Source organism: Antechinus flavipes, chromosome 5 (genome assembly GCF_016432865.1).
Source record: "Antechinus flavipes isolate AdamAnt ecotype Samford, QLD, Australia chromosome 5, AdamAnt_v2, whole genome shotgun sequence".
Lineage (NCBI taxonomy): Eukaryota > Metazoa > Chordata > Mammalia > Dasyuromorphia > Dasyuridae > Antechinus > Antechinus flavipes.
In genome coordinates, this window is record NC_067402.1 from 11,543,410 (window position 1) to 11,561,279 (window position 17,870).

The window sequence follows — 17,870 nt, forward strand, 5'->3', positions numbered from 1 at the left end:
ATATGATAGGATAAGCAAAAATGAATAATAAGCAAAACATGGCAGCAAGGTCACAAGCTGGATGAAGTAAGGATATATCCACACAAAATAGATCTTTCATTAATTTGCACAGGAGAACATGGTACAAGCTATCACAGTCAGTGACCTAGGTGGTCAAAAGATGGTCACTTGCCCCTATTGAACAACAATTTACATAAAGAACTTTGATGTGATTCTATCAAATCGGTTAATACTGATTAGAATACAGTAGGGATCCAAATAAATTATCTCTTATACCTTCGACGCCATAGAAATAGTGTTGCTTTTGATTTTGTTATAATATACCAATGATCTGAGAGAGTCACAGACAATTAATTGAGAAATGCCCTAAATAGCCTAGTTTTTTCTATCTCTTAAGATAAATTGAGTTTCATTTTTCAGATACTATTAAATGTCAATGTTTCTTGATTCTCTTTTGGGAGAGGACATTCTCATTATATACCTGTGAGGATTCTGTGCATTCCCCAGATCTCTAGCCTCTTCAATTTCTTACACTTGAGCTATAGTCTCCAAAATATTTTCTTTTTGTTTTGTTGATATCACATTTTTAACACTTAGAGGTATTTATAACTTTTTATAACAAAATAATAATGCTGATTTTATAATAATAAAATAAAAATTTTATAACATTTATAGTTATAAATTAATACTTTCAATATTTATAAAAATTTAAGTTTTAAACCAAGCTTCCCTCACAACTGCCCAATATTTTAAATTCATTTTACAGATTTATAATTAAGAATGCTGTGGGGTTTTTTTAAAGTGTTTTGTTCCTCCTGAGTTCCCATAATTACAGCAGTTTCTAAAGTGGGTTCACCTGGTGTGAAATACAGTAATGGAGCCCTGTCATGGCAAAGATTTATTTGTCTCTAACTTTAGACAAGTCACTTAAGCCCTCTCAACACCACAGATGATCTCTTTGCTAGGATTCAGGTATCACATATCTTACTGAATATGCCTCTATATTGCTAAATACTACAAATATAGGAAAATACTGTCAATGTTCCAACAAGTTATGTTCCAAAAATTAGTAGTCAGTTATTTGGAACATAAAATACAAGTTCAGTTTATGGCTCGTAGTGTAAAGTGAGAATAAGTGTCCAAGTTAGCACACAGAAGCCTAGCTACTATATATGTTTCCACTACTTATGTAGAAATCAAGATTCTCTGATTTCATCTGTATAGGTTGCTCCACAAAATATATTGCAGACTTAAGAGAGGATCCTCAAGGGTTTCTATGTTTGAAAATCCATCAGGATTTAATCAAACTTGTCTTTGAACAGCAGACATACAATCCATTCACTGGACTTAAGACTGAACCTACTCTCGTTTTTTGTTTTTTGTTTTTTTTTTTTTCAGTCATGAAATATTTATTCAACATCTAGTATCTTTCTGGATACACACACACACACACACACACACACACACACACACACACACAAAAAGGATGGGAGTTAATGACAGAATCAACTTTTGAAAATCCAAGGTGATATTAGAGGCAGATTTTGGTGGAAGCTTAGGAAATTTTTAAGTAAAACATCTTGTGGCTTCACACAGAGTAGGTTCAATATCATCCACTGATTACTGAGATCACCTTCATTGGTTGTTTGCCTTTCTGTGAAACTAACCCAAAGAAATTTCCCAAAAAAAGTCTTATAGATAGAATCAATATTTCATAGAGAATACATGTTATAAAAATGAAACTTGGGGGTAGGATAGTCCTCATCTCAGCCTTCAGAAATTAGGAGCTAATAAACAGGTACAGAAGCATACAGCATTCAAGTGGCCCATCAACTCCCTCAGAAAAGAAACTTCTCTGGTAGTTGCTATTTGGGAGCTAGATGGTAACACTTAGCAGATGTGTGACCTTAAACAAGTCATTTAACATTTCTCAGTCCCACTTTTCTCATCTGCAAAATGGGGAGCACTGATTTCTCAGATTGATTATGACAACCAAATGAGAACTTACATAAAGTGCATTGCATTGCAAACTTTAAAATGCTATATAAACTCTAAGTGTTGTTGCTGTATATTATTGTTATATATCTATATATACATATAGATATAAATAAAACTTATAGTAATCTCATGTTACTTCATCAGGTCCTATTTTCTCACAGAGTACTACAGAGATTCCCCAAGACTCAGATTATCCTGTGGAAACTCTCACAAAGGCAATGTACTTAAGAGCTTGCTCAACAAGCAAATCTATTCTTATCCATAAGGCCCTGTCTGGGACCTTGCTGACTTTACTCTCCAAATAGGATACTATACAAAAATGATGTGACTTTTTTTCCTTTTTCTTTAAAAAGGTTGAAAAATAAGAAATGCTCTGTGTACAAAATGCCTAAATTCCCAAATTTAGGAAGTCTCTAATTTGTGACTCTCCCTCAGGCAAGTCTCACACCTGGTCTTATTCAGGAGATCTTCCGAGTGTAGTCAGAAAGCTAGATTCAAGCATCATACCACTTAGGGAATGGAAATGCTCCCTTCAGACAAAGCAGGCTATCTGCTGTGTCTTTGTTTATTGGGTATTTACTAAGAATGCTACTGAAAGATCAAAAATAGCCAATGAGAGAGCTTTGTGCATGTCAGCAGCTTTAAGTGCATGATCCCTGAATGGCCCCTTAGGCCCCATGCAAACAGATGTCTAAAATTCTCACGTGTTTCTGTTTTAAGTTTCCATCACTGTCTAGAAGGGAAGTAGACCTCTATATTCATGTCTGCCTCCAATAACCACATTCCCATATCCAAGTAAAAATCCTCACTGTTGTATATTATCATTGAATATCAAGGTCTTTTCTCATAGATAGAGGTGGGTCAGATAGCAGATTTCAAAGTCAAAAACACTTCTACCAAGAGAAGTTGGCCTAGCCATTTATTTTTAATCAGATTAACTCCATGACTAAAAAAGGAACAATTTCCTTGCTGTTTGCTTTCCTGAGCATTCATGGTACCAATATTCAGAAATTGGGGATTTAACAATGCTAAATGATCTTATTATGGAGACACTACCAATCTCTAAAAAAAAAAAGTTAACTTCTGCCTTTTTGGAAGTTCCATTGCTTTGAGGTAATTATACATAAAAAGATGTTTTAAAAATTCAGAACCATAGGAATAGACTATCCCTAGAATCACTGACTGGCTCCAGACAACTCAACTGGTATTTCTTTTGCCTTGGGTTAGTGGCTGATTGCCAATACATCTGTCAACAGATTCTTCTCTGTGCAGTATGTAATTTTATTTAAGGTATAAAGCCTAGGACTTTCTTTGGGGTGTTCAGTCCCATAAAAACCTAAGGTATCATTATTTCTGAATATTGCAATCATCCTTTTTCATCAATCAGAAACTTCACTCATTTTTGTCTGGAAGAGAATATGTTATTGATACCTGTTGCACTGCTGACAGACATGATGAATGGGGTAGCTAAGAATGCACCCAATGGGAGTAAAGAGAACTTGCCCCAAGAAATCATAAACATTGATGCCATTGAAGAATTCCATAAGCCAATGACTTGAGTTCTAATGAGCTCAGCTATTATTCTACAGGAACTTGAGACCAGCCATACCCTATCCTCTCCCTTTATAAGTATCATGCATTCACAGCTGTTGACATGCACACTGCACATTCGTTGACTATTTCTAGTCTTTGAACAGTGTTCTTAGTAACTTTCCAATAAATCAAAGGAAAAGAAAATAGCAAACATAACAAAAAAATACCGACATCTTGAACCATATTTTTGTAAATGAAGTATTTTTAATAAAACTTTCTATCATTCATTCCTCTACTACACTCATACTTTCAAAAAATAATTTTTACTTCTCTGATGATTTAGACCTCAGATCTTATTGAACTCCATTTTTCCTCATGGGATTTCTATCTATGAAAATGGGAGCTCATGAATTGTGTGATTATTTCTGATACCAACATGTTATATTTTCCAAGATGTCTATATGAGGGAGATATAAGGTATTGTATTGGATAGTGTATTGGGCTTAGAATCAGAAAGATTTCAATGCCTGCCTTTGATATTTACTAACTTCATGACCATAACAAAGTCAATTAACTTCTCTCAACCTCAAGTGACTTAGAAGGTAGTAGTAGAAAGTTACTTAGAAAGTAACTATAAGTTAGAGATGGTTTACAATTCACTTCATTGGAGGAGATCCTCATCCCCAAGTCATTGATATGTTGAAATCTATACAGAAAAAAGTAAATGTCAGCTCCATAATGAGTTTGTGAAATGAATAGGGGTGTTTGTTTCCACAGTGGAATAATATTGAGCTTAACTACAGGGGTAAAAATGCACTCCATAAATATAAAGCAAAAGTATTGATAACTTCTTAATAAGAAGTATTAAAGTATTAAAGAAGTATTAAAAATTAAAGTTGTTTATCAAATAATGATTTCTAAAAACATTTTATTTGTATGACATTCCTACTACACCTACATACACACATCAATTTCTGACTAAAGTTTATTTCACTGTAGTTATTAAGCACTAAGTGCTCAACATGCGAGGCAATGAGGATACAAGAAAAAAAGAAGTCTGTTCTCAAGAGCTTACATTCTGCCAGAAAACATTACATAGGCATATAAACAGAGACAAAATATAAAAAAAGTAAAAATGAGAATTTGAGAAGGAAATAGACTAACCGCTGGGAAAAACAAGGTGATACTTGAGCTGAGCCTTGAAGAAACCAAGACAATCTAAGAAAGAGAGAATCAAAGGCAATTTGAAACTGGCAAATGGCCACAAGATTTAAACAAGTAGTTTTTAAAGGAAGAAATCTATGCTGACAATAGTTATATTTTTCAAATGCTCCAAATAATTTCTATTTTCTAAAAGGCTAATTAAAACGCAAATTAACTTAAGTTCTATTTCACATGAATCAAATTGACCAAGTTGGGAAAAATGGAAAATGACAAATGTCGATGGAGCTCCAGAGCATAATAATGCACTATTGGAAGCATTGTACACTGGTTGAGTCATTCGGAAAACTACTTTGTAACTACACCCTGTTTAGTAACTTTTAGGGCATCCAAATTTGGGGGAATCCTTGAATGCATCAATATCTTTTCTAGGTATATGCCCCCAATGAGATCAAAGAAAGTAAAAATATTTATAGCAGCTCTTTTAAAAGTGGAAAGTAGGGGTAGCTAGGTGGCACAGTGGATAGAGCACCAGCCCTGAAGTCAGGAGGACCTGAGTTCAAATATGATCTCAGATACTTAATACTTCCTAGCTGTGTGACCCTGGGCAGGTCACTTAACCCCAATTGCCTCAGCAAAACCAAAACAAAACAAAACAAAAACCTGGAAACTAAAAGAGTTCATTGGATGGGAAGAATAATTAAATAAAGTATAGTAGTGGAATGGAATGGTACTTACTGTATCATAAATATGAAGAAGATGATTCAGAGTGAGCGTACAGATAGAAAATAATTTATACAATGAAAACATCACTATAAAACTAACAACCACTAACCCTGATTCCAGAAAACTGATAACAAATAAGGTTAGCCACCAACTAACAAAGATAATGGATTCCAGATACAAAATGAGAAATCGATTATTTGGACATGAGCAATATGAAAATATGTTTGCTTCATTATGCATATTTCTTCAGTGGTTCTCTTGTACTTTTTTCTAGTGTGGGAAAAGAGATAGGAGAGAGAAAACAATTTCTGTTCATTGAAAAATAGTGAAAATCTTGGTTATTTCTTTTTAAGGAGGAGGTATGCAATGCAGGTACTAGGGGGACAATTGCCAGACTTCTGACCTCATTTAATTTCCATAGCTTTAAAGGGTATTTAGGTTTTCCCCAAACCTCACAGTTGGGGGAATCTTATGGATCTATAGTCTAATCCATAGCTGGAAAAGACAACCACTTCTACCACATGGTCATTCATTCTTTGCTGGAAAATGTCAAGGAGGGAAAGCCACCCAATGAGGCAGCAGTTCTTGCCCTTTTAGGACAACTCACATTACTGGAAATCTTTTCCTTGGTTTAAATCAGCGTTTCTGCGATTTTCGTCTATCATGTTTATTCCAGCCTTCAAAGCCAAACAGGGCAAGTCTAATCTCAATTTCAGAGTAGGGTCCTTCAAATACTAAAATATTCAAACACATTCAAACATGTCCTGCCTCGGGCTTCTCTTCTTCAGACCCTACATACCTTCAGTTCCTTCTGTCTACATATGACAAGGACTCAAGATGCTGCAACATCATGGTTGCTCCCTCTCACTGCTCTCCATTTTATCCAGCTTTTCCCCCCTAAAATACAGCACTCCAAAATGACTATAGCATTCCAGGTATAATCTGAATAAAACAAGATGAGAATAAAAAATTGTTTTAAAAACCCAAAGTTGACTTTGTTATTTCCCACATATGCCTGATTGCAGGTCATGGGTGTAAGGCTCAGTGTGCTCATCCGAGATGTGAGCAATATATGGGACATTTATCTAATCAAAATTATCTCCAAGTTCTTAGTGAAATTGATGAAATTCTGCTTCTGTTTAAATTCAATATATAGTAGTAAAGAGTAATATGTTTTTAAGTCATTTCAGACATGTCAATCTCTTGGTGACCTCATTTGGGGTTTTCTTAGCAACTACACTGATGGCATTTGTAATTTTCTTTTTCGGCTTATTTTATAAATGAGGAACTGAAGCAAATTTGTCTTAGTTAAGTGACTTGTCAAAGTCACTCGACTGGTAAGTATCTGACCTAAATCATCTCAGTGCTCTACCCATTGTACCATCTACCATATGACCTTGACATGAGTTTTTGAGAGAAGTAGGCACACATGTTGGAAAGCTGATCACAGTTGGTTTTTATTCTCATCAAACAGTCAATTAGCAAATAAAAATATTTAATGATACAAAAAATTTTGTGCATAATAACAGAAAAACCTATATACAAATCTATCTACTGGTTTACAGCAAAGCCATCTCTTATCTCTTTGAATCTTCACCTTCCCCCCCAATCCCACACCAGACTGAGAACTGATCTGATTCCAGGAGTTTTAGGATATGCAAAATGTCAGTTAGTTTTAGTTCTCCTTTGTCCTTTTAGAATCTTGACTCATTAAATGACAAGACAAAAACTCTAGGGAGATTTCAATCCTGAGACTTATGGTCCAGGGAATGCATTGAGAATCCAAGTGAGCTTTGCATCTCAAAGCACTGGAAGTCAAGGCCTGATATGACCTGGGAATCCCAAGGATGGTCTTTTCCCCAATCTGGCTCTTGGTCAACTGATTGAAAAAAGAGATCTTCTAGCTAGCATATCATGGAGACAGAGTGGGTGGATTCAGGAGCTGACCTCATCAAGAAGTCAAGACCCAGCACAGATCCTTTTACATTGACCTTGATCTTCCTTACAAGCCCCTCACTGTAGCTGAATCTTCCTCATTTCAGTTCTCCACTCCCACTGCTAATCTTCCTTCCCAATAGCATGATGGGAGAGAGGAAGACAGAATGATAGGGGAAACATGTGGCAGTCAAACAGTGAACAAGTACTTAGTAAGTTCTTACTGTGTGCCAGATGATCTTGATTTGAAGATGAAAATAAAAAAGTGCCAGTTCACAGCTTACATCTATGGGGAACACAGCATGTACATATATGTACAAAACATAAACACAAAATAATCAGACCACCAAAGTTCAGAAAGGATGCTGGAGCTGGCCACAGGGGTTTTGCTTGATTCGCCACAGAAAGGAAAGACAAATTGCAAAGAGATAGAGGCTGGGATCTTGAGTGATTAAATTACAACTACTTCAAGTATATTATACTTTAAGAATTATATTTCAAGAATTATTGATAACATGGTGCCTGGAGCCCTTAAATGCTTTCATTACACTAAATTCAGTTAATAATTTCTCTGCTCTAGCTTCAAGATAGTATGGACTGAGGAGAGAGTACAGGGCATAGAATCTCAACCAGAATCTGAATTCAAATCCTACTTTAGGTTCTTATTATCTGCATGACCCTTAGCAAATCATTTAATCTCTCTCTGTTTCTCAATTCATTTATAATTCATAATTCATAAAATGAAGGCTTTGTGCTCCATATTGCTCTAAGTTGTCTTCCAGATCTAAATCTATAAGTCTATAATTTTATGACTTTTCTCACTGGATCAGTGGGAGAACAGCTCTTTGGAGGCCTTTAAGGCCTACAGAAATGTGTTATAATTAATTAATGTGATCATTATTGAGTATTACTTTAATATTAATAACTCAGATTCATATAACAATTTAAGGTTTTTTTTTTTAAGTTTTGCATGTGTTACCTCACTGGGTTCTCATAATAATCCTGGAATATAAGTATTATATTTTTGGCAAAGTATTTGGGGTTAAGTAACTTGCCCAGGGTCACACAGCTAAGAAGTGTTAAGTGTCTGAGGTCACATTTGAACTCAGGTCCTCCTGATTTCAAGTACTCTATCCACTGCCTCATGTAACTATCCTGTTATCCTCTTTTTAAAGATAAGAAAACTTTAGTTCTGAGAGGTTTTCTGTTTTCCTCAGTATCACCTAAGTATTTATAATAGGAATGAATGAACAGGAAATCAAACATGTGACCCACAGAAATCTGAGTTTGCCTAACTTCTTGATCTTATTCTTCATGAGAACAGAGATTATGCCCTAATTTTCTCCCTCACCTTAATCTTAGCATAATGATTGACACACATTAGGAATTTAATAAATGGCTAATCAAGTAATTGAGTGGTGAATTTGTTCCCTGGACCAAGTGGAAACATTTGCACATGCCCTCCCAACCTGATCCTGCCCACATACCCTGGTACCTCACTATTTCCTGGAGAGAGTGTTGAGCCGACCACAGTCATGGATTCAGCCCTGTCTTCCTGACCAGTTCTTTCTCTCAGTTGCCTCCCTCCTTCTGATGTAAAGATTGTGAATCTTCTCCAATGTATCACCCAGCTTTGAGTCTAACGGAGTTCCAGGACTGGGATTTTGTGTTTGACTCTACTTTGTCGCCATCTTGTTTCTATTTTATCCATTCATTCATTCACCTAAAATCCCAAACTCCTCTCCCATCTGTGTCCCGAATTCCTCTCCTTTGCTCTCCACAAAGAAACTTGAACGATAAAAGTCGACATCATGGAAAACAATTACATTTTATCACTCCAACCATGGAACATTTTGTATACCTATTTCATTAAAAATAGCATTGGTGCACTGGCTTTTATTTCAGAAATTCCATTAGAACAATCCACTAGATTTTCCTTTAAAAATGTTAGGTTTTATACTGTTGAAAAATAACTCATTTTTAAAAGTGACTTAGTCTTAAGATATCTGATCATTAGTCATGTATAATCATTGTGATTCATTTTTCTATTTATGTTTCTTTCCCCTTTGGGGAATTCTTGTCCTCCAGGAAAAAATAAGAAGTTCTAAGATCACTTTATCTACATGAATCTATGACACAGATTATTTCTTGAGCTGTTTTCACATTTTCAAGATGTTTACTAAATTTTTAGACCTTACATGTCACAATAATATCACATTTATAGAAATCTTTGCTCAGAATAAGCTTGTGAGATAATATAATGACTTATTTATAACTGGAAGAGGGACCTTAAGAGTCACAGCAGTTTGTCATGCTGAATGAAAGGGACTTCATCTATGAGAAGAAGAGAGGTCTGACCTACAAAACATGAAAGCCCAGACCCTTGAGCTATGGAAATATTTACATCATACATTCTTGTTTAACCAAGGACATCTAGGACTTTGTACTGATGCATTTTAAAGATATTTTAAACTTTCCAACTATGTACTTGGATTCCCCTCCCTACTCACTCCCAGTATCCCAGTCTTCCTTCAAGGCTTAACCCTCTCCTACATGAGGACTTCCCTGACTCACATCTTTCTCTCCATTCTTTGATCTCCCTCTCCTTTTGTCTCCCTCTCCAGCCCTTTCCCTCTCCCTCTCTCACTCTCCCTTTCCCTCTTTCTCTCTTTTACTCTCTCTCTTTCTTTCTCTCTTTTTCTTTCTCTCTCTCTCTCTCTCATCTAGTTCTTTCTCTATGTAAATGATATATACAGGTTTGTTGCATTAATGAAATTCAAAATGATAATATTTTGTAAAAGTTTTAATAAATGCTCCCATATTCCCATGGATAGAGCCAAGTGGCGGAGTAGAGAAAGCACTCAGCTAAGTTTTCCCTTGATACTAAATACAACTTTAAATAAGGCCCCAAATTTAATTATGGAGTAGCAGAGCCAACAAAAGTTCAGAGTGAAAAATTCTTCAACCTAATATAATTTTGAAGATCTAAAAAAGACATTTATAATATGGGGTTAAAGGTAGACCCAAAGTTTACATGGATGAGATAGTAGCAAAAAAAGTAACAGGAGTTTCAGGACCTCTCAAGTCCATCAAGAGATGGTCTTAACAATAACTGGTCAGAAAGAGATTATGGGGACCCCTGTGCTAGCACTGGGTGAAAAGTCAACTGCTATTTGACAACTTCATTGCCTATATTATCTCTGAGTCATAGTTAAGGAGTACTTTCAGTCTAGAGGAAGCAGATGCCTTGAACAATGGTATCACTCACTACCTGTCCCAAAGGGACCTGAGGAACAGTATCAATTGCAATCCCAAGAGAACAGGGACTCTTCCTAGATAAGGGCCAAAATATAGATCAAGAGAGCAGTAACTGTATCTCTCCTCAGATAACATGACCTTGGAAATACAAAATGAGTGTCTGAGGCTGGATCAGAACTCAGGTCTTCAGGACCACTAAGTTTGAAATTATGCAATTCAATTCAGTTAACATACCCTGGGTGCTTTTTTTTTAATTGGAGGCCCATTTTCTGTCACAGAAATACCAAAAAAGGAAAGCTCAAATCCTTGGAATTCACTATGTCTTGAGCCAGGCATTATCTACTTTATCTATGCAGCAGAGTTGTGATTTGGAATCTATCTTGCCCAAATTAGATGAAGGACCTCTGAGGATGTTTTCACATAAGCCATAGAAATATATCAAAACCATAAATATGATGTGTTAAATCCTTTTGCAAATGATCCACTGACATAGGGTTATCATTTAAGTCCTTATACAAAGGCAAGAATCATGAGTACACAGAAATAAGAAGATCATACGATGATCAATTCTGATGTGTGTGACTCTTTTCAACAATGATCTAGCTGATTCAGACCAATTCCAACAGACTTGGGATAGAGAGATCCATCTGCACCCAGAGAGAAGATTATAGGAACTGAATGTGGATCACAACATATTATTTTCACCTTTTTTGTTGATTTTTTTTGCTTTTTGTTTTCTTTCTCCTTTTTTTCCTTTCTGATCTGATTTTTCTTGTGCAGCATGATCACTGTAGAAATATGTTTAGAACACTTGCACATGTTTGCTTAACCTATATTGGATTACTTGCTATGTAGGGGAGAGGAGTGAGGGAAAGGGAGAAGAAAAAATTGGAATACAAGTTTCTGCAAGGGTGAACGCTGAAAAGTATTTTCAAAATAAAAAGCTGCTACAAATGAAAAAAAAATAAAATTATCTCACCTTTAAAAATAAAATAAAATACATTGATTTAATGCCAGCAATGTGGTTTAGACTAAAAATACAAAAGTTTAGAAGCAGGAACCAGAGTCATATCCCCAAATGTACCATGTTTTACTTCTATTAATTTATTGGAAGAGATACTGAAGTAATTGATGCCTAAAGCTTTTTTTCCTTTATATAAGAAATATAATACAGCTCTAAAAGGAATATTGTGAAAAGTAATAATCGAAAATCTGTACATTGTTTTAAACGCTATCAAAAAGTCTTACTGTGATCTAAACCCCTGAAAGTAGAAAAAAAAAGAACAAGAAATGTCAAAGAAGAGATACATAAATGTACCTTTGATGGAGCCATGGACTGGCCTGACCATTCTATATATCAAGTTACAATTTCTATATAATAAAAGTGATGAAATTGTTCTTACCCAGCAATCTTACTACTGGGAATAATCCCAAGGATGTCAAAGACAGAAACAATGGCTCAACCCACAAAAATATTACTGAACAGTACTTTTTGTGGTAACAAGCTGAATAAACTGTGGTGGATACATTTTAAATGATATCATTGCACAGTAGGAGAATTATAAATATGAGGAGTACTGAGTATCATAGGAGGATCTGTATGAACTGTAACAATAAAATAAGCAGAGTCAAAAGAACAATATGCACAATTACTACAGTAATATGAAGTGAAAAGATCACTAATAAGAAGACAAAATTCAAACTAAAAAGTCAATTATTGTCCCTGGTATAAGATGCTTAGCTCCTCTCAGCAAAGAGGTAGGGGCTCTTAGGATGAAATGGTAGATATACTGTTTTATATATAGTCACAATTATACAGAGGTTCTTCATCTTTTTTAGGATGGTAGACTCCTTTTACAGTCTGGTGAAGTTTATAGATCCCTTCTCAGGATAATGTTTTAAAGGCAAAAAAATAAAATAAAATAAAATAAAATATATATGATTATAAAGGCAACATATTGAAATATGATGATCAATTTCTTAAAAATTCATAAGGATCAGGTTAAGAACACCAAGTGAGAACCCTAAAAGACTGAAGAGAATAGAAGGACCCATTTCCAGAAACAACTAGGAGATGAAAACCAAAAACATCAATAAAACTTTTGAAAATACAACCATGCACCATCCTTCCGAAGTTGTTGAGAGAATCAAATGAGACAAGAATTGTTAAGAACTTGGCACATAGTGAGCACTATATAAACGTCAACTATTACTATTGTTCAATATTATTTCTTATTCACAGAGTTAAGAGACTATGGACATGAAACAATGAAATAATACAGTTTTTAGATGTATGATTACTTTTTTTTTAATTCCCTATTATAAGCTGGCTCTCTAGGAATGGGAATATTCAATTTTGCTGGTTGCAGCATGGAATATCACAACCTTGGAAGCATTGAGATCACAAGTAATACTAATGACAATGGGAATATGATGGTCATAGTAAGTCATTTATATGACAAGAATATGAGACAACAATTAGGTAACCCAACTTACTTTGTTCTCAGTAGTACACTCAATGATCCTCCCAAGACATGAAAAGAACCACAGGAAGGAGTCCAGAACATTGGGTAGATCTCCCATGGAGAACTAGTTGAAAACCATGTATGAATCACATCAGCCAAGAAAGCATGGAAAAGTTGCTGCCTGAATCAGCGAAGGGCGGATCCCCATCAATGACATTGTGAATCCAGCAAGGGGTCAACTGATTCAGGCCATGAATTTAATTCAAACTAAAAGAATCACTTCTAAAATGTTTTGAGAAGTGAGAGTATTAGTGGAGCCTCCAAAATAGGCAGATGTTTTTGAAGAGGATGACACTGATCGGAGTATACAATCTGTGTTATGTTATTAAAAGATCAGCAACTTTCTGTGACAGTTAATTTTTCTTCCTGTGGCTCTTTACCCAGAATATCTGTGAGATGAGTTGCAAAAATCTGTGACATCTTGGTAAAGCTCAGATGTACCACTCAGAGAGGTGATGAAATTGCATTTCAGTTCACACTTCTAATTTCAGCAAGTATTTACCAATTCAATTACATAAACATTTATTAATTATTTGTGCCAGACACCATACTAAGCACTGAAGCATAAAGACCAAAAACAAAACAGGTCACTTTTTTCAAGGTACTTACAAATATCCTACAAATATCTAATTTCATTTTAGTGACTGTGTGGATATTACAGATCAGACACTAATTGCTGTCTACAACCACTTTTTCTCAGCATGTTCATGCTCATTATCCTCTTTCAGTCTTACAATAATATTTTGAGGTAATTAGGACAAATATTATTACCCCCATTCTGCAGATAAGGAAAATGGGGCTCAAAGAGACTAAGTTGAAAGATAGATTCATATAGTAGACAGAGCACTGAATTTGGAGACAAGAAACATGAGTTTAGTGACCTGAGTTGACACTTATTAACCATGTGGCCCTGTAGTTTAAAAAGGGGGATAAGAAAAGCACTTATCTCACAGAGCTGCTGGAAGGATGACATGAGATGATGTATGCATCAGTGTATTTATTAATAATAATGCCTGTCATTTGTGTAGCTTTTGAAGGTAAGTGAAGTACTTCATATACTTTATCTATTTGATAATATGTAATAAGAAATGATAATAGAGCTCAGACCAGGTCATTATTTGGGCTCTTGACTGGCTCAAAGTGAATGTAAATAGCAGTTGTTGCTCTTTTGGCAAGAAATCCTAAGGATCTTCCCCTCTCCAGTTGTTGTTGTTGTTGTTGTTTTTTTTTGACTAGGTAAAAGAGACCATTCTCAGCCTTATTTCTTACCTCATTGTAGTAACTGATTGGATGTTGCTTTAGTCAAATTGAGAACTATTAAGGACTTTAAAAGGACCAAGATTTCCCATGGCATCCAGGATTATCTCCACTTGTCCTGAGCTATCATACCATTGGACCCAGATGGCTTTGGAGGAGAAGGTGAGGCAGGTGACCTTGCCCAGCCCTCCCTCACTTCGATCCAATTTACTTTTATGTCATGGCATCCCCTCCCTCATGTCATGGTCATCTTAGGCAATGAAGGACAAACAGCAAGAACAATAACAACAGCTCACATTTGCACAAAGTTGGGAGAGAGCTTTTTTCACAACATCCTTGCCAAATACGGAATAAAATCTTGCCTCTGCCATTTTATAGAGGCAAGGATAGGTGATGTGGCTTATTTCTTATTACATGTTACCAAATAGATCAAGTATATGAAAGATTGCACATATCTTCAAAAGCTACACAAATGACAGGCATTATTCTATAATAATTATTATTAAGTTTTTATTATAAGATATATTTATTTTTAATATTATTATAAATATACTGATGCATACATAATTTTTCTTTGACTTGAAGGTTCTGGATCTTTATTATAATGTTCTTGATAGTTTGGGGATGCAATTTCTTTCATGAGGTGACTGGTTGAAACTTTCCATTTCTACTTTGTCTTTTAGTTCTTAAATCTAGACAGTTTTCTTTTATGATTTCTTGTTATTTGAAGATCTACCAAAAAAATGGTTGTGGCTTTCAGTTAGTCCAATGATTTTGAAATTATCTCTCCTCCATCTGTTTCCAAGTAGATAGCTTTTGCTATTAGAATATATTAACTTATATTTTCTTCCTTTCCTGTTTCTCATGGGATCATTGACTACTATGTAATGTATTCTAATTTGCAGAGAGTTTATTACTTGAGTAAGGCTTATCTCTTGTGCTAACTTCTGAATTCTCTTTCCAATTTAATAGTTCTAATTTCTTTTCTTTTTTCTTTAGTGCTCTCATTTAATTTACTTTAAAAAACTTAACACTTTTTAATGATAACAATAATAACAAGCATTTATATAGTGTTTGCGATCTGTCAGGTGTTGTGTTAAGTGTTTTTTTTATTTTATTTTATTTATAGAAAAAAATATCATATCTTTTCATCCATGTAACAACCTTGGGAGGTAGATCCTATTAATATCCTGATTTTACAGAAGAAAAAATTAAAGCAAACAGAAGTTTGTAAACAAATGACTTCCTTAGTGTCCCATAGCTAGTAAGTTTCTGAATTTGAATTTAAACTCAGGTCTTCCTAACTCCGTAACAGAATCTTTCTGCCATATAATCTAGCTGCCTTCCCTGTTTTTTAAAAACTCTTGCTTCAAGTTTTCCAAGAATTTTTGTTGAAATTTTGCCCACGTTATGTTTTTCTTTGAGGATTTGCTTATAGACACTTCAGAGTCATTTTCTTACTCTAGACTTGTGTTTTGAGTGTCCATCTCATTTTAGCTTTTTAAGGTAGGATTCTTTATTGTTTGCTCCTTCATGCAGCCTAATTTCTGACTTCACATTTCATATTACAGCCAGACTTTCTATACTTTTTAAAGGAAATGAGAGGGCTGATTATATGGCCTGGAATACTATTGAGTTCTTTTAAGTGACACAGGTTTAAGTAATGGTCCAGGTTTAGAGTTGGAATGAAGTTTAGAAACCATCTGATTCAAATCCCTTATTTTATAAATGAGGAAACCAAGATTCAGAGAGGTGATGTGGCTTGTCTAAGGTTACATCAAATAAGGAACACATTAAGTACTGGAATTCAGGTTCTGTGACTGAAAATCCACTCTTGTATTTCCATGATGTCTTCTATTTTTCATATTGAGTTAAAGCCTATGCAATTGAATGAGTATAAAGCACCGCAAAACAGTATACATAAAATGTAGACTGAAATTTAAAAAGCAACAACAATAAGCCCCCAAAATTTTATTAAGTACCTAATACATTCAAGTAGACAAGCTACACAGTGAAACAGGACTGCGATAGAATCAGGAAGACCTGAATTCAAATCCTGTCTTAGATACTTATTAGCTATATGGATCTGGGCAAGTCACTTAACTCTGTTTGTTTGTATATTCGTATGTGCAAAATTAACTGGAGAAATTAATGGCAAACCACTTTAGCATCTTTACCAAGAAAACCCCAAACAGGGTCATGAAGAGCCAAACACATGACTGAAAAGACTGGAGAACAGCAATATTTTTAAGGATATGTTCTAGATGGTAAGGATTTTTTGGGGGAGGGGGGAAATCCCCTTCCCTTCAATTAGTAATTTCAATGCTACATAAATGAACACAAAAATAATAAATTGAGGAAAGAGTAAATACTAATAACTGAGGAAATCAGGAAAGATTTCTTCTTGGAAGTGGCACCTGAATGGAGTCTTGAAAGATAATTAAAAAAAAATCCTAAGGGTAGCAGAAAATGAGTTCTATGAATGAGAGATAATGTGAGCAAAAAGCACAAAGATGAAAGATGGAAAATCAAGTTTAGGAAACTATTAGAAGACCAGTTTTTTTTTGTTTTTTTTTTAAATATAGACCATGTAAAGGGGAGTAATGTGGAACAAATATGGAAAGTTAGATTGAAGCTGGTTTGCTATGAGCTTTCAATTCCAAGTTGAAGAATTGAAATTTTATTTTAGAGGTAATAGGGAGCCATGGAATCTTTTTAAGCAGAGGAATGACATTATCCTGCCCTTTGAAAAGATTATTTTGGGAACTTTGTGGAGGATGGATTGGAAATTGGAGAAATTGGAAGCTGGAAGACAAATCAGAAGACCTTCAATAAGCCAGATAAGGAGTAATAAGGGAGTGAATTAGGGTGGACCTCTTTAAATGGAGAGAAAAGAACAGAATTGAAAATCAAAAATATTAGTGTTATAGACAAGGTTGTGTCTACAAGAAAAAGAGAGATGTGAATGTTCCCCGAGGTCATCAGAGAAATCATTCAAATACTTGTAAATACCATCATTCACCTAGTTTTGAAGATGAACTTTTAAAATTAACATAAAAAGAAAAAAATTAAGTAACTGGGAAATCATGTATCAGGGAACTTCAAATGCAGAAATAACCCTTGAAATCACTACATGCTCAACATATGTGCTCATTTATCATAGCCTGTGGCACTTCTTACTTCCAAACTTTTTGGCCTTAAATCTTTGGAACTGTTAGGCCATACCTTGTGAGCATATTTGTAATTGATAAACACAGCATTCAGACATGTTCAATTTGAGAAATACTTTTTTACCTTTCAGATGATGACACATTTTTGGAACTCACTTCTATAGGCAAACTGTCTTACTGCTGGCAAAAAAAAAAAAAAAGTTTGCTCACGTTATGCTTGGTTGAATATATTAAGATTCTTGAGACACGATGGGAAAATCAAGACCAAAGAGATCCCAGTGGTAAAATGCCAAGAATTTAATTCAGC